The 18780-nt window shown below is 37.7% G+C and overlaps 1 protein-coding gene across 1 annotated transcript in view; it reads right to left on the bottom strand.

Moving 5' to 3' along the window:
• Positions 1–18780, bottom strand: part of PLEKHG1 (pleckstrin homology and RhoGEF domain containing G1) — a 141532-nt gene that overhangs the window by 100973 nt on the left and 21779 nt on the right. The gene's annotated exons all lie outside the window — the stretch shown is intronic.

Here is an 18780-nt window from a genome sequence, read left to right as displayed (position 1 = left end):
GTTTTTAACCCCAAGTGAATTCCAAGCTGCAAGTCCATCAGCTGGAGTGGAAGGGCTGCTCACCCCCAAGTACTGCTCAGGTAAATAATGCTCAGAGGGCCATGCCAACCTGCATTCAGTAAGCGTCATTTAAGCAAAGCTTCAGTATTTTGTGCAACCCTGATATTTCTTCCACCCCAGCAGTGAGGAGGGAGGAAAAGGTTTCTCAGGCAGGCAGTGAGCCCACCTTATTTCAGCAGTCTTATGCCCCCACTCCACTACTGGCTGATAGCCAACATGTAGCCAAGACATACTGACTGGGATTTTGTATCCTGTTTTTTTTTTTCTTTGTTTTCTTTTATTTTGGGGAGAGGGGCAGGATTTTTTGTGTTTTGGGTTTTTTTTTAAAGCTCATTGGAATATTTTCCCATCCTCAGTTGGGCTGGCACTCCCTCTTATACAAGCAAACCTCAAGGTCAGATAGATAATATGAAAACAAAAAAAAAAAAAAAAAGAAAAAAACAGAAAAAGAAAAGCAAAGCAGACTTCTCCAGCTTGAGAAAGCTGTGCTCCACTTAGGACACAGACTTTACCTGGGTGATTCATGTGTACAACACTGAGCTCTGGGAGGCTTCCCCAGCTCATCCTGTGGCAAAACCAAGGGAGAACATCATCAAGATATATGGCTCACAATTATTTTTTCACCAAAACTATTTTGCTCTCAAATATATAAAGTGTGTAGGATTTTTTTTTAAGCAATGTAAGTGACTAGATTTAAATCAGGTGTCCTGTCCAAGGTAATTGTATTTGTCATATAAGATCCACATATGTGTAAAAGGTTTAGAAAGACAATAGGTAAGTTTGAGGTTAGGATTCACCATCATACCCTGGGGGACAAACTAGTCTCATATTTAGCTGATAGAAACTTCACTACATGTGATTTTCCATACCACCTCCAATTAAGATCAAATCCACCAGGTCCTGTTCAGGAATTACCACTGATTTAGTATTTGGCCTAGCTAAGGACTGCAGAACTTCATCCTTAACACAGATGTTTCATCCACACAACATTATACTACTGAACATTTGGAAGAATCTGACAATTTTCTTTCAACTCCTTATCACCCTAAAATTAACAGTGACAAACCTTATCCACCTAAATATCTATGCATGTGAGTTCAGAGATCATCAAGCTGGACAGTGTCACAAATTTATTAAACAAATGTGCCCTCAACAAAGAACTTAAACAACTATAAGCACTTAAGGGTCTCCAAAATTTGCTTAAAACAGAAAAATACTCTCCAGAAGGGAATTGGGGTGGCAGGAAGCCCCCTCCAGCCCTGTTTTTCAAACAGGTTGCTCAAAGTTAATTACCTATACTTATCATCAGTAAACAGTTGACTAAAATAAACATACAGACCAAGACTAAAGACTTGGCAAGCTTATCTCTAATGCTTTCCATTCAATGCTGATACATACTGTTTATGAATATGTAGAAAATTTACAGATCAAATTCCAGCTGTCCAGTGGTTTACTAGGAAAGTGATTGGAACTGGTGAATCACACAGAGCATTAAAGTAGTCACATGAATAGATACAATATTTACTACTATGACTCATTTCAAAATTCAAGGAAACGCCTTCTGCAAATTCTAGGTTTTAAATAAATGGGTTCATATTAGAAATTCTGGGTATTAAATTGATATGCATATACTTTTAGGAAGGGGGGATGCAGAGAGTTGAGTTAACACAGAATTTAAAAAAATATGTATGTAAGTGGACTTAACCATGAAAATGCTCAGGGGTAACTCAGTGAAATGTCAATGAAATAATTGGTAATCGAGTGATTACAGATTTTATCTGAAATAATTTCGGATTCTTACTGACCTTTTGTAGGAGAGCTAAATAGGAGCAAGAAAAAAAATGACAATTTTATTCCCAGGTTTTTTCTGTCCTAATTTTATTTAAGTACAAATTTCCTTCTCTAACTCAGACCAACATTTCTTACTACCTGATCTTCTGAAGAAGTTACAGCCTTGCTTTTGTATCATCAAAATTCAACACCAGAAAGCATTATGCTTAAAGATGCCTGCCAACATTCACTTCTCAGGCACTGAACATGGTGCCTGTGCTCATGCCTCTACCGAGCACGACCCATCATTTCCTGCACAAGAAACAAACAGGATTCAAACAGGCACTGAATGACCTTGGCTTGCTTTATCATGGAAGGGTAGACTGAAAGCTGGATCATTCAATTACTCCACATGAAACCGTATTTATTGAAGAAGTTCAGATTTTCCATAGCTGTAAGAGCTGCCTGTTTCAAGAACTCAGTTGGATAACTTAAGGCAATTTGACCATTACCATTCCACTAATGGATTTTTCAGAGATTTACCAATTTAGCAGCTCTGCAGCCCAAAAAGAGACAGTAGGGGAGGCCTAACAGTTGCAGTAAGTTAAAGAAAGCAGACCTCTGCACCTGGAAAAATCCGCCTTCAAAACACTGCCACGAAACGCTTGTCACTATCTCCAATGATTTTCAGTAATAAACAGTCTGAAATGTGTTGCTGTTTCATAGCTTCTTCTAGATAGCACGTATAGCTTATGTTTACAGCACTACAACACTTCAACCAGATGCAAACATGGCTGTATGTATACAACAGCCTTCAACATTTCCCCTTATTATCAAAGATTGCACTTATAAACTGAGGTCAAATAGGTGACCCAAAGTAGCAGTATGAGTGATTACTTCAAAAAGTATGGAAATCTATGTATTTTAGTTAAAAAAAAAAATGATTTTCTCCCTCTCATTAATGTAAATTGGCTTCACCTTTTTGGTAAAGAATTGCAGAATATAGTATACAACTTAAAAAAAATCTACATTTTCCCCCCAATAGTCATATCACTAAGTAATCAAGGTACAAGTTTTTCCTTTATATAACCAGGATGAACTTAGTTCTTGCAAGATTTATTTTATTTTTGTTTTCTTCTTTGGGAGGTATAGCAAAGCTAGCGAAAGGAAGAAATATTTATTTAAAAGAAATTTAAAAAACTGTGCTCTTGCTTTCTGTAACATACCAAATTCTAAATGAATCAAAAAACAGAAAATAAAGTTTAGCGTTTCTTTATTTATTTATGAAGTCTATGATTTTAAGCTAGGAGGGAAATCTTTGACAAATACTATTAATGAAACCAGGAAGGTAAGCCTCTCCTCTTTCAGTAATGCCAAGCAGGACTGATGAAAAAAATACAGCAGCATTTGGGGTATACCTTGTTAATAAGAGAATGTAATTCTTGCTCGCTTTCTAAACAAACAGGCTCCACTAACTCAAAGAATCTTTTTGTAAGCTTTTGGTTACCCCCAAAAAATAAAACAAAACAATCATAAAAGGGACCTTATTAAAAACTCTTCTACTGGGCATTTCCAAATGCTTTTGTGATATAATTATTGATATAGCTTTAATTATCCCTGTATCTTTGACTCAGCTGTTTTAGTAGGTGACATGGTATATACTTAGTATTTCTGAATCCATCACTCAAAGCTCCTTTTTTGCAGTGCTACCTACTGCTCACTCCTCTAAGCACTTTTTCATGGAACAACCCAGTAATAGAACTTGAAATGAAATATGTGTGCATCCATAATTTGTGAAAAAACACAGCTACACTGTTTATATTTCTTAGTAAGTAGGCAAAAACTCTTAACGGTAACCAAAAATATTCAGATCTGTGACCATGCATTTTCACATGCCACAATCAGCCACTATGGCCACCCAAATGGGCACAGTGGGAGGTCCTAGCTCAAAAAAATTCATTGTTCCTCATGGCAGACTGGTTTGCCTTTAAAATCCTGAACTGCTGCAAACCGTAGATCAGCTTTAAATTTATGAAAAATAAGACTTCAGTTCCTTTAAACATGGGATCCACCACAGTATCATAATATAGTTGAATACAAGAGGAAGTGTTCAAACCCATAGCACACCAATGCTAAAGACAGTTTTTAAAAAGCACGCTTCTGAAAAATATTAGCTACCTGTATTTCAAAACAAATACAGTCCTAGTCTCTCAAATTAATGGTTCTTTGCTAAAAATGTATCAAGTATTTTCAAATTATTCAAAATAACTATTAAAGTATTGTGCGTTTCAATTTTAAAGTTTCATGGAGTATTTTTTCATTAAAGAAAAAGCTTCTTCTGTTCCATTTTTATTCTCCTAGCAATTTATAGCTGTACTCTAAAAAGAAAGAAACTATTGTTAATCACAGCAGTATTTGCAGCTGTAACTATGGAGTCAAAGTATGTATTTACGTTGAACAACTAACATCACTAACCAAAATCTAACCCTAACCTCCTCCGTGTCAGACCACTAGCCCCTAGACTACATCTATTCCAAATGGCTGGAAGTGATCAAATTTAAGGAAGTTGACTGGATTTCTTCAAAAACTCCTTACATATAGTGCCTTAAACAGACACTGCACTTTCTGATTTTTGGGAGGCACAACTAGCGTCACTATTATTAAGATCTGCTTCAGCTGTTACCATTTTATATTTCTTTGAAATGCTCTATTTCATTGTTAAAGTCATCCTTTCACAGATTAAACTGCCAGTGTTTTATGGATACAGATCAATATATGTAAAATAACTGAAACCCTTAAGTTCCATATTACATACAGTGCTTTTAACAGTTAAGCCAACTGATGGTTTATTAATAAAAAAAAGAAAAAGAAAAAAGATTAGTTCTTCCTGCTTAATTAAAAATGCACACACATGCATATGCACACACTCTGACATCATATTACACTGTGGGTGGGGAGAAAACGGGGTATTAATAGTTTTTCCTCACAGAGAATGCCATACTTCTCAGGTTAATGGTACTGGACTTTTCACTTTCTAAATGCAACATCATTTGCAGATACCCAAAACCAGCATTTAGAAGGTGTCAGGTTACAGGATGAATTCCAGATTCTAAGAAAGGCTATGGAAAAAATCTCATCTACCTTAAAATAACCAGAACTTGAAATATGGCTGCTAAAGACTGTACATAACTTCATTAGACAAGAAGGACATCTGTCCTGGACATAGTTTTTGCAGTTTGTTTGCCTACAAACAAACTGTCCCTTCCAGACCAAAGGCATTGCTGCTGTGAACCCCATGAGAATAGCTTTGATCCTGGGTCACATAAGCCATAAAAACAAGCTTATATGCTAACACTAACACAATTCTTTCACATGAACTAAGAAGTGACACTGAAAGAAACTCCAAATAACACAGAGGGAAAGAATAGAAACGAGGACATACAACACAACGTGTCATCAAGCCTCAGTGCTGCTTCAATTCTCCACCACCCCTAAGTAACATTGCAGTACCTGTTTAAGATTAAAGCGTTATTTCAGGCTAATATTTATTTCTTCAAAATAGCACACAGAGTTCTAATGGCTCCTTTAATTCTCTTCCAGCAGAGGTCTGGATGTGGGAGTGAAGTACGGCTTCCCGGCTCCACCAATCCTCTCCAACTCCCACAAAGACCTCTTGGCTTTTTTCCCCTGCATCTCAACACATGCTGAAACGTTCCAAGCTGTCTTTTTTAAGATGCCATATATTTTACTGACACTGACAAACGAGGTCACCCTTGCATCTTATTTTCCACAGAAAGGCCAGTAATACTGACACAAAGACAACTACACCAAGGGATGAGTCAGTCCAAACAAGACTATCTAAGCTACGTTAGCAAGAAGGTGCAGAGCCTCCTTTGCACGTCACTTCCTCTGTCAATGAAAGTCATGGTAATATCACCTCTCTCTTCCCTCATTCTTTAGAACAGTACAAGGCTGCAGCATCCTCTGACTAATTTCTAGGCCTGATCATTCATATTGCACTAGCAACCAAAAACCTCAACACTTTCCCCCCAAGCAAAGACCAATTCAGAGTTCCATTCACCACCTTCCTTCTGGTTTACTGTTAAACACTATATTTGAATCTGGAAAAAAATCATAAGTGTTCTACTATAAGGAATGAGGTGTTTGGCTCCTCTGCGGTTAAACTGCTACACATACATCATCTCCTTCCTCTCTTCTCTCCATTAGCTCTGAATCCGTTCCCAGTGCTACCTCAAGGCTTCGGTCATGGTTTTTCAAACCCACTAACAGATCAAGTTCAGAAACTAATCACTCTGTTTCAGTCTGCAAGTCAAGACAGCGTACTTTTACAGAGTAATACAGGATACGAGGTCTAGCAGGGAACATGACAAAAAAAATTCTTCAAACTTTATGTAGAATGAACTTCTTGAAAAGATGAGACTCATTCAACATTTGATCAGTGTCCAATCATGTTGTAAGATTTTTCACTTAACACCACAAATGCTGCCACTGTGCCAACTGAAAAAAAAAAAAAAAAAAAAAAAGGACGCCTACCCCACAGGGTCTTTTCTGGGGGGGAAGGGGGGGAAGAGAGATTAAAGCTCAACTGACACTTTTCATCAAATAACCTGTATGTCTTCCAGTATCCTTGCTGAGCATAAGTTCAAAGTCTAAACAGAAAGATGCTAGTTTCAAAAGATGAAATACATACAGTTACTTCTGGTGCATTAACCCAGTGCAAATCACACGATGAGACCCTTATCAGTTTTGCAGCTTTCATCCTCAGCATAGATCATTTCTGTACACACTGCATGAAATTACACACACTGCATGAAATTACACACACTGCATGAAATTACACACACAACTCTGATCAGAGTTTGGCCCTACATATCCTGCTGTACTATTGCAAACCAACAGAAAACATAACGCCTCTCCTGTGATTATATTAAGTTGTGATAGGGCCTCTCCCATCTGGCTTTCTGAAAGGATGCTGCACCTCTCAGCTATAAAACCACCTGTTCTAGCAACGCTTCTGCAGGTGGCACTAGCTACTCCTGACAGTGCAACACAATGCTCAATTTACAGGCAAAAGCAAAGGTTCATAGCACAAACTGCTTTCTGGTCAGTATGCCAAGCAAATGCTACAAATCCTTACAATTTATAGGTATTCAGAGTACTGCCCAGCTTTAAAGTCTGGATTTGGGTTCACGTAGTCTGACAGCCAAGCTATTATCTCACCTTTTGCCTATTTCAAAATTGTTATCACCAGAATAAATCAAAGTTCCTATCTAAAGTGCTGTACTTTTTTAATATTTAGGCATATATTGCTTCTTTCATGCATTAATACAGAATGGCTAACCTCAGAGGCCCATGTAGGTCCTCACACAAGTTACCCTCCCTCCCATGCCTGCCCCAAACCAAAACAAGACCACCACCTCCATCAAAAGACCGCATTTCATCTACGAACAGTAGGTCAGCCCCTTTGGACGCTTGCTCTTGACCCTAAACTTGAAAAAACAGACAGACTTGGGTGACATGGCTTAGTGTCACATTCCAAAATTACACTCAGAAGTATAAAAATCAAGGACAGGCAAGACAAGTAGGTCACTCCCAAGGTATTTAGGGACTTAACAGGCAAACCCCAGCATTGATTGAACAAGCAGAGCCGTAGCTAGTCATAGCTATTGAGTAGTGCCATCATACCACAGAATAGCACTGTCATGTACTTAAAGAAATCTCTTCCTTAACAAGCAGATTTAAGGAATAACACCACTATGCCTAGTTACTCCACAAAAACATCTAACAATGTAGCTTTCATTATTAAAATTTACAAAAATGAGGACTGAATATTTTAACTGAGCTCTCATTGTTTTCCAATTTCCTTTTTTTAAGATAATATTAGTTCGACTCTTAAGAGCTACAGTAGCTTAAGTGCTATTAAGACTACAGAAAGAAAACCAAATTTAAAATTATAAGTTACAGCAGAACACTAAAAGGTCTCAGCATAGACAAGAATTAGCACAGTTTGAGATTTTCATTAGCCTTTTTAAACCAGAAGAGCAGTTGGGTTTATTTTTAGTGTCGGTATATTGTCACTCTTCAGTAACGTCTGTACAAAGTGCTGAAGCAGCACAAGAAAAGGCATTATGCACATATACCACTACAGTACTAAAGTGACTAAAGGATTTTAGGGCACAAGTCTTCCCATAACAAGAACAGTCACACTCAGATCCAGAACCATGACAGTTGCCAGAAGAGCCTATATGACATATAATTTTTCCTCAATGAACTCTGTAAGGACTTACACAGTCACTGTATACTGTCACCAGAGAGAGCTACAACCAAACATAGCCTCTAGACATTAGCGCTGTGACCGCACTTGTGCCTCTCCATCCTTCATCCCACTTTGCCCCACTACCACAAACACACACATCCCCACACGCCAGCTAGGTACCTTGACTTTGATATCAATAAATGCCAAAAAAGCAAAATTAAAAAAATAAATCAATAAAGAACCCTACCAATCTACACTGGTATTTTCACTGGTAATCAGCATCTCCCTTTCCTATGAGATGTATTTTCTCATAAGAAAAGCTTCAAGGAAGACAGCTACAAATACACTAGGCCTCCATTTCCACTAGATTTAATAGCGAGGGATTTAATCTCCATACCTTCCATAGCTGGATATGCAGTTTCAAACTTCAGCAATAATAGAAGTTGCTTTATAGTGCACATGGTTAAGGAAAGTAAACTGAAGGGAAAAAAAAACGGATATTAAGCTCCTCAAATTCCTTTTAAAGCTCTGCACTTTGCTACAATTAGCAAAGATTCCGACTGGGCTAATAAAAAAAATCACGCAAGTGCACATGCAAAATTTCCCTCTTTGGTCTTTTCCACGTTTGATTCCCTGATCCTCAGTAGCTGCAAGTGCAGACTATGGATTAGGGGCCAAGGCTGCTGCAGTTCCAGCTCCTGTAGAGCATGAACAGGAACAAAGAGGGAAAAAAAAAAAAAAAAAAAAAAAAAAAAAAAAAAAAAAGGGCAATAACCCACCATCCTAGTAGTCATTTTGTAATTCTGTTTCTCTGTTAATGAGATAGAAAAAGAGCCCCTGTAAAACAAACAAACCAACCCAAAATAAACATGCTTCTATGTCTGGCATACATGAAAAAGGACCCCGATACTGGCTTTCACAGGCTTTAAAGTCTTCTGCAAATTAGTTTGCTATTACAGAAGCTGTGTGGTGGCACTTAAGACAAACTTCTCTTTTTGCTTGATCCCATACTTTGGATATCACAGCATACTCTCATGGAAAAGACCAGTGTTGTGCAAATTCATCATTTCATCACAGGATCAAATGGCAGAGGAAATAAAATCAAAATAGATGGAGGAAGCAAAGTTATTGCTGAAGCACAAAGAATCCAAACTTGGCAAACAAGACAAACAACAGAGAAAGTAATTTATAACATGCAAAGCATTAAATGGACTTGAATCTATTATTACATATTGAAGAAATATTACAGTGATAGGTAGCAGTAGACTCCAATACATTTGAAATATTTTCTTACAATAGGAGAAACACACTTACCTTTTCTGCATGCGTTTCACCTTCTGACACTTCCTTTTCACATTCCCATTTCCGTGACAGAAAACTTGTTGACCGCTCATCATCACATTTATTTTATACAGAAAGGGAAATCTGCCAACTTAGCAAGGATATCAGACTATCTGTATTATGCAAGACACCCTTTCTCAAAATCACAAGGCTACATTAAAAAAAAATCAAGTGGGTTATTTTTTCAAAAATAAAGTTGTATACCCCCTCTTATAGTTGCAGAGAAACTCCTGATGTTTGGAAGGTTAACACAGATGATCAATATCTACATGACAAATGAAATGCATATGCATTTTAGTTTTGCATTCGTGCAGAATCAAGATACAGAGACAGGGAAGAAAGTTTTCTTAAACTAACATAAGCAGTCTACAACGCAAGCCTTCAAACTGCAGTCATGGACAGCTTAAGAAACGTAGGGTTCATTCAAGACTCAAAGTCTACAGAACAACTCAATGCTTTTTAAGAGTACACCACCAATGTACCCATTTGAAAGCAGGCAGCTTTAGGGGAGTCTCTGCTCCCCACTTAAATACATGTTTTTGAAAATGAAGCCTCTTAACAATAAAGCAATTGTTATGCGTCAACTCTAATTAGGCTGTTTTACCTCTTAAATAAAATGCTTGTAAGGTATTTGGCTTCACAATATATTTTTATAGAAACAACTCTATCTCATTATGGAAAAAAATACAGATCTTCCAAAAGTAAATCTTACAAATGACAAATTATTAGCATTGTGTAAAGGTCCATTTACTTTGTTAAAAACTTTACTAAATGAATTAAATCTCAAGTAAACAAGACAAAAGATATTTTTCCCCTCAGCTATAAAATTTTTGGAAAGCTAGACAAAAAAAAGAAAAAGTTAAAGAATGTTTGGTTTGGCATTGCTGACGGTAATTCGCCAGAGAAGCCCACCTAAAACCATGATAGTGGATAACTGTCGCAATGGCACTTGGACCTTCACTATCTTGTTTTTTTTCTCCCTGACAAATGGTGACTCCATTATGCTTTGCACGTAAAAGAATGGATAAAATCTGACAGATTCACTGCAAGAAAACAGCTCCTACAAACCTGGTTTGTCCATTTCCTGTATTTACAATTGACCTGTATCGCTGAGCCAACTATTGCATCAGCTGAAATGAGGAGTTTAGATAAGGTCCTTAGAATAACTGGACAAGTAATACTCAGTTGGCTTTTCCAGAAATTGTCACTTGAGCTGCTCGCCAAAGTACAGCGAGTAACAAAGTTACTTACAGATCCTGTAAAACATTCTTCCCTCACAGCCATCAGAAAAAAGACCATATACTTCTTGTATAGGGTAAGTGTGATTAATAAAAACTTCAGGATTTTTGTTTTCATCACAGAGTACATAAAATTAGGAAACGAACACAGCAAAGATCATATAATATTCCATAGTTAAAACTTCCAAAGTTCTGACATGTTCTAGTTATGCAAATGCCAATTCTGGCTGCCACCCAGATTTGGCTTAGGCAATTGACTGGAAGACCACTTCACACTTCTTCCACTTGTCTTTATCTTAGGGATACATATGTCTGCATATGTGTGTGTCCACACACACAAAAAAGAGGAAATAAGAACAGACAGACTAACAGTGCTCTGCACCTTCACTTGTAATTTCTCAGAATGAATGGCCTCATAACTCAGATTAGGACATTTCCTGTAAAAACACTGTATCATTTAATCAAACTGCTCCAACAGAGTGCAACTGCTGGAAGTGTGGTTTGAATATAATATATTTTCTAGAGCCAGAGTTTGCAGTTATCTGCACAATGCTTTCCTGGTTAATTGTTACAGAGAAGCCGAGGCCCCCTCTCTGTATATTAGCTTTGAATTACTTGTCCCCAATTTAGAGACCTGTAATTGCATGCTTCGTCATACTTCTGTGTCATTTAAATGCATATGTATGTTGTGGAATATAGAGAAATTAAACATATATGCATATTGCAAAATATAGAGAAATTAAAATTTAAGATTACAGTCATGCTTAACCACTGGTAAATCATAGTTTTTGAGTGTGTGTGTGTGTGTGTGTGTGTGTGTGTGTGTGTAAATATATAAATTTACTGTGAAGAAATGTAACTGGCAATCCTTAAATATGACTAGAAAGGAAAAACAATTTCACCCATCTATGATCAACATAAATACTGCTTAAGAGATTAACACAGTTAAAAGCAAGATCACACACAATGAAATCTAAACAGCCACAATTTCCAAAAAGAATTTGAATGACCATTTTGCCATTTTGACAGAATAAGTTGACTTGAACTGCCCAGTAAACTTTGTTTGTTTAAAATGTAGCATTCTCTAGATGGGGAAATTCCTTCTCTAATACCATAAACGTACAAAGCTTTATCTCCAACATGCTTTCTTAGAAAAGCTGCATATATTCCCTAAACATTGCATCATCAGATGGAGACGTTTACTGGACCCACATGAAAACACTGGTTGCCTTCAGAAAAAACATATGGGGGAAAAAATAACATCATTTACAAATGTTATAGTTGGAAAGGTGATTTCCTTTAGTTAAATGCCTTTTTTCCTCCCTTCTACACTAATCAAAAAGACACAGTTTGAACAAATTAGTTGTTTATAAGTAATTCTCAGTAACTGCATGGAGTCTGAGCCAATGTGCCTTTTGACAAGGCTTCCTGATAATTCAGGCTTAGTTTTTAATCACAGAAAGAAAGAAATACTAAGTTTGAACTAAAATAGTAGTCATCTGACACTACTTCAGGGACAGCATATAAAAAGTGTATGCAAGTGTAAAGAGTCTTTAAAAGCTTTGTAAGATCCTTGAAAGAACTCTAATTACTCAGTCTGTACCAACAGAGACTTCCCTCCCTCTCCCCCAGCCCCTCGTGGAACGCATATCGGTTCGAGCTTTCAATGAGATAACAGAAGTCATCCGAAATCCTTTAGCAGTTTAGATTTCACCTTACTTCAAGTAAGAGAAAATAATCTGACTATTAGGAAGTGTCATGCTTGAATACAGATTGCTAAGGGTTAGTCAATGAAGAGTTTCCATTAACATTATTATATAGTTTTGGAATGTATTAAGATTCCAAAGCTTTTTCAATTTCTATGCTAACAGATTATTTCACCCAGAAAACAAGCACAAGTTCTCCTCTCTTCGCCTTCTCCAGCCCAAAGCAGCATGGATCAGGGCAGACAAAGGTCAGCTTTCTTATGATTCCCTTTTAACTACACTGAAGAGCAGAGCTTTTCCTTCTACACACTTCGCAGAGAATCAAAATCAATCATGCACTGAACAGAAAGCGCTCCCTGTGCTAACTGAGCTGTCAGAATTACCGTCACTATACAAGGATACCTTCCTTCCTCCATCTTCCTACTCAGTAAGATTTTACTAGTGTTAAAAATATATCACGTACATAGTTTGACAATGCCAGAAAGCATAAAGGGTAATCTGGTACTTCAGTTATATCCTGAGAAAGAGAAGATTATGAAAAAAAGCAAGTAGCTACATAAAGGAACTTGGTTCTTCTTAGTTCAGAGCATTTAAACCAATATAATTCCCCAAGTGATGTCAATATTTACTTGTCTTTGAAACTCATGTACTATGCCAAAAGTGTGGAGGAAGAAAAATAAATTTACTTCAACAAGTCACTGTCCATTAAATCCTATAGCAAAAATAAGAGACCACTAGACATATTTCTTTCAAATGTTAACTCGGTTATTTTTATTACATGCATTTCAACCGTTCGGTTCCAAAGACAACTAACATTCATGAATTACACTGCTTTCCTGCTGGCAATGCAATATCTAACTGCAATGTAACAGAGATGGGTACAAAACTCAGTCTTTCTAGTTTCTTCAGTTTACATAAGCACAAAGAATAAAACTAGGTCACAGGAATAAGACTGACAACTCCTGAAGTACTTATTTATTTATTTAAAGAGGTGAGGCTTTATATTTCACTGGTCATTTGATCTAGTACTGGAAATAAATACAAACGAGGAGAGAAGAGGGGGCAGAGGTTAAACAGAAAAAAAGATCTCTGAACAGACTTGGCTAAAGTAAATATTCAAGGAGATATCACCCAACTCACTATCCAAGGCTTCAGCCAGCAATTTCCAAAGCCTTTTAAACTCTCAGCATTAAGCTCGGTGAATTCAGAAGAAAGTTTCTTTTCTTCCACTTTTAAAGGAAGAACTACCTTAAGTGAACCTTCTCCAAAACAGCCTCCCAAATTTAGTAGTAAGAGGACAAAAAAACTAAAGCTGCCAGATTATAGAACTATTGATCGATGCATTTCATGGTTTACTCAAACATTTAGCACTTAGTTGCTGAAGCAAAACCACAACAGCGTTCTAGTAATATTGTTTCAAGTTATGTAACTCCATCTTTGGTACATAAAAATTCTAGTACTTCCACACATTTCTTATTCCACGCTTTATATGTGGAAGAACATTGGCAACTAGAGTGCATAATGATGAGGCCAAATTTCTACTGAATCCAGTGAACGGCACAGCTAAGCAGGAACACCACCTGCCCATGCCTCGGCAGCGAGGCGATGTCAGCATATTCACAAGGGCAAAACAAAAAAAAAGTGCCCTCTGCATTACAGATGGACAGAGGGCCGTGCATATTACCACAAAATGCAGGAAAATCTTCTACCCTGTGAGCAAATGAGATTCTGCAGCCCTCCGAGCCTTACTAGGTTTAAGCAATGGGAATACGTGGAAGAAGAGAAGTATTTGCTTGTCTTAGTATATTTGTTTTAATCCACATTTTTCCCAACCCCCCCCCCATCTTCTCCCTGTCCCTACCCCCATAGCCTGTGCAATGTTCCCAGTGGCATCACTAGACTGATAACACTTTTTGCCTAACGGGTATTCTCATTCCCTAGTAAGCGCTAACCTGCCAGGGCATGTTGATTTACAAGTGCAAAGTCGGTTTCAAATTCTCAGTGTCTTTACAAAATTCTTCCTATCCTTGGTCCCTACCTCCCCCATTCTCTCCTCCAAAACAAACAAACCAGAAATTCACTTCTAAAATAAATTACAGTGATGCTGCACAGTGAGCTTTTCACACGCCAGGCACTAGAAAGTCAGCACAGCAGAGAAGTGCTGCCTGAGGAGTAGATTCTCTCATATTAAGTAAAGGGGGAACCGTGGTTTTCCTCGCAGCAAAGATATTCATAGGATCTCCAGGCAGACCTACGGATTCCCTGATGCCACTTAAGGGCTGAGCTCAAGTTGCAGATGTTCATCAATGGAAACACGAAGGCTTGGCTTTACATAGTACATCAGGTGTGCCCAATCCTGGGCATCAAGGCCAGCTGGCCTAGAAAGCCCATATCTACACTAATGAACCATCATGGTCTCCAAACTAGGGCACAGAAAAACTGTCTCTCAGCAATGATGGCTGAGACGGACCAAAGACTGAACTGTGCCTCGAAATTGTCTGGGGAGAGCACTAGCTAGAGTGCACGAAAATTATGCCAGAAAATGTGACTATCATAGGCAAACTTCTTCCTGTTCCTAGGACCAGTCCTAGCCCAATCTGAATTTACCAGTAAAGATGCAGCTTTGGAAGGATTGCTGCCCTCTCCAAGGCCACTTATGTTCACAAGCATTGCTGAAGTCCAGCTGTTTTGAAGATTTTGCTCTTGCTTGAATTTGTTTACAAACTCTGAAGATTTAAAGAGTTCTGAATGGAGGAGGAGAGACAGATGCACATGCATACACACAAGAGGAGAGCAGAAAAAAATAGTTATGCTTACATTAAACTGAATTACTCTACCCTTATGTAGACATCATTGACAGAGTTCACTTCAACCTTTCAGTCCTGACATTTGAAATGGTTCGGATGTAATCCTTTCAACAAGGAGCACACTTGTTGCAGCTCTCGGAAAGACTTCTCTCCAACAGCTCAGCTGCCGCTTAGACCAGTGACAGGTAGATGCTTCCTTTGACTCTGTAAAAAGATGTCTCACAAGCAGAGTTCGAAGAAAGCTACCCAGCTCTGTCATAGGGAGAGCAGCCAAAAGAGGAGTTTTTCCTTGGCATCACCTCAGGGAACGCATAACTGTGAAGTCTGATTAATCCTTATCACACTAGGAGGGTTATACTAACAAAATATAAAGTAGATCTTTACTACAAATGGGGAGGGTTGTTTATCCCTCCCCCCCCCCCCTTTTTTTTTAAACTGCAATTCCAGTACAGTTCAGGTAAAAGTCATTACAGTTAGGAAAGAAGCTGCAATGCATCATAATTATACAGAATAAAAGCCATTTTTTTTCAAAACTGATCATTCATTTTGGCATCCAACCTGATTTGTGGAAAACAGGCGTTTGGCATACTTTGCAAAAATCAAGGCACTTCAGCTCAGGATGAGATATTCAAAGCTACCAGTTATTTTTTAAAAATCTTGGGCCTAAATGTAAGAAAAGTTTTATCTATTTTAAAATACATATACATAAGTACAACGTGGTGCTTCTGTCAAATAGTTCTTACTATTTGTCTTTCTTTTCGAAGTAGGTATGAAATAAAATGGGAAAAAGGAGTTGGATTATGCAACACTCAGAGGGTTAAAATAACATAACTTTCATATTTATTTTAGAATTATTTTGTCTTTTTCCAAAGTTAGCTTTGGGAAAAATTTACACACAAACTCAACTATCCAATTAATTTAAGTTATTATTGCTGGTTAAAATAGATTACCTATAACTACCAACTTCAAATCTCTGAGACTGAAGATTCAGCATACTTTAAAGAAATACATGCACCTATTCCATTTTTCAGAGAACTGATTACAAAAATACGTTTTTCCTTCTCCAATTTAAACATGTATTGAAACCAGAATAGATAACTATGTATTCATACATTCCGAGCGCTTTTATTGTATTTTTCTGCCCCCCCAACTCTATCAAACATCTACTTTAACTGATGCATCAGTGTTCTCAGATTTCAGACATATCATATTTAGCAAGATTATAAAAACGTATCTAATGAAAGGTTGAAGAATGTCAATATGCCTTTTTCATTTATTTCAGCTGAAATAATAATAAGGAGGACACTGAAGAGCCTTATAGACTCAGAACCGGTAGCAGATAGCCTGTGTGTTCCCCTCTGCCTTATTATGGCACAGTGTTTGATACTCCAGTTTTCCTTCTGGCTGCTTTCATCTGTCCCAAGAGGGCTGCATTCCACAGAAGCTCCATGCACGCAGTATCAATTGTATGACGCTTTTGAGGCTCTTTAAGATTAAAAATGCTATATATAAAGCAGAATGGTATTCTAGAAGCGGCATGCAGTGCTATTTCTGCCAATATCTAAACAAAACTATAGCACAGTCACAAATGCAGACTAAGTAGAATATATACTGAAGAGTTATTCATATATTTCTGGCACACAATTTCTGTTTTCCCTTGCATGTGATGATTCATGAGTATAGTACTACAAATTAAAAAAGGCTCATCAGAAATGGAACAGCCTTCAGCCAAGCAATCAGTTATGGCAATAGGAAATACCTAGTAAGCAGAATATCTGTTAGTTGCTGGAAGTTAGCTGCACAAGGCAGCTAAATACGAAACAAAAGAAAAATCCACATCTTTTAGTGACAGAGGAAAAAAAGAGCCTGTTAGAAAACAAACACTTGGTATGATGGAAAATGGGCAGCCAGTGCAAATGGCTAGCACACATGGAACTAATTCTATACAAATGCAAACTGCAGAATTGCTAGCTTCGCACAGTTCCTTGTGTTCCTTGTACAATACTGGTGTCATGATCCAATATGCAATAAGCCACTTGATTTAGCTTTTCTAAGAATTCCCCCCCCCCCCAAATAAGATTTTATGTTTCATACATTAGGCATTTTAACAGTTCCCAGTCACTGTTCACTGCAAGTGACATCCCTGTGATGTCTGGGAGACAGAAGATGAGGTAGAGACTGAATAGGAAGAAACTTCCTTTAATGAACCAGATAACTCAAAGCCACATTCTTCAGGATTATAGTCAGTACTCTGCCTTCCCTTTACAACAGACCACTGCATTCACTTCATGCTGGATTTTGAGGAATCCAAAAAAAAAATCTGAGGAACAGCAAATCAGAAGATTTGTGCCCAACTCTTGCTACATATACTAGCAGACTGATAACAGATATTAATTTAACTGTTTCCAGTTCTTCAGTATAGACAATTGTTAATTCCTATTTTTCAGACTGTACCAGTGTAGCGCATTCAATTAGCACAATAAACAATCAATTACTGGTCTGCTGTGAGCTGCAGGATTGACTAGCAGCTTTTCTTGAAATCACTGTTTAAAAAAAAAGTCAAAGCATGAATTCAATACATCAAGATTTGCGAAGATGAACAGGATAATCTTTAAGTAAAAAGAAGCCTAGACAGATCTTTCCACATTCTCAAGTTTCTAAATTTGATGAAACACAGTGAGTCAGGGAATACACTGCTCCTTTCTCTCTCTGCCAGCTAGCAGAGCCGCTAGCCATCGATGCCCTTCTCACCACTTGCCTTTGCTTTTGTTCCTTCCTCTTTTGCACTGTCCCACTGTTTCCTAAAAGGTCCTCTTTATTTATTAAATAGACGTTTTATTCCCAGACAGAAATTTGTTCTGCCTCCCCTCTGCTCCCCTCCCCATACCCTTGTCAACATTTGTGATTTGATTTTGAACCCTGCTGAAACCGATCTGGTTCATGAGAGAGCTGCTCCAACACCTGTGTGTGGCTGAGTCTCTTACCCATGCTGAAAGCAAAAGCTAGTACAGCTGCTGCAGAAGCCTTCCCCCCTCCCCTTGTTCCCCTTATTTCCTTTCAGGCAGCAGTACAAGTGAGTAGAGAAGCAAAGTGAAGAAGAAAGCAACAGGGCTGAAATTGCATTACTTTCTAAGTTAGAAACCAGAACAGACTGACAGCTTCACTAAAAGGCATCAGGGTTACAGAAACAAGGATTGTCAAAATATCTGAGATAGGAACATTGTTTTCAGAACACATGCATTTTTGTACATATCTTATTGGTAAACTTGAGCCTGCTATTATAAACTGCAGTGAAAACACTCTATCCAGACAGCATAAATTAAACACCAATACTTTATATAGAGCATAAAGCATGCTTCAGAAATGTTCCCCTCTTTTAATTCATCCTATCAAATCCAAACACTGTGACACTGGCATCTTCAGGACATCTATCATGAACAGTATCCTTGAGGACACAGATTTGCAATGCTAGATTAACACACAAAAAATCATCAAGGGGAAATGATATGTTTATTTTTACTGATAAAGATCAACAGCAGGAAGTACATTGCTACATAGATAGTAAAACATTTTATATAAAT

This window comes from Rhea pennata, chromosome 3, assembly GCF_028389875.1.
Source record: "Rhea pennata isolate bPtePen1 chromosome 3, bPtePen1.pri, whole genome shotgun sequence".
Classification (NCBI taxonomy): domain Eukaryota; kingdom Metazoa; phylum Chordata; class Aves; order Rheiformes; family Rheidae; genus Rhea; species Rhea pennata.
Note: the sequence above shows the minus strand (reverse complement) of the source record. Positions and strands in the feature narration are given on the sequence as shown.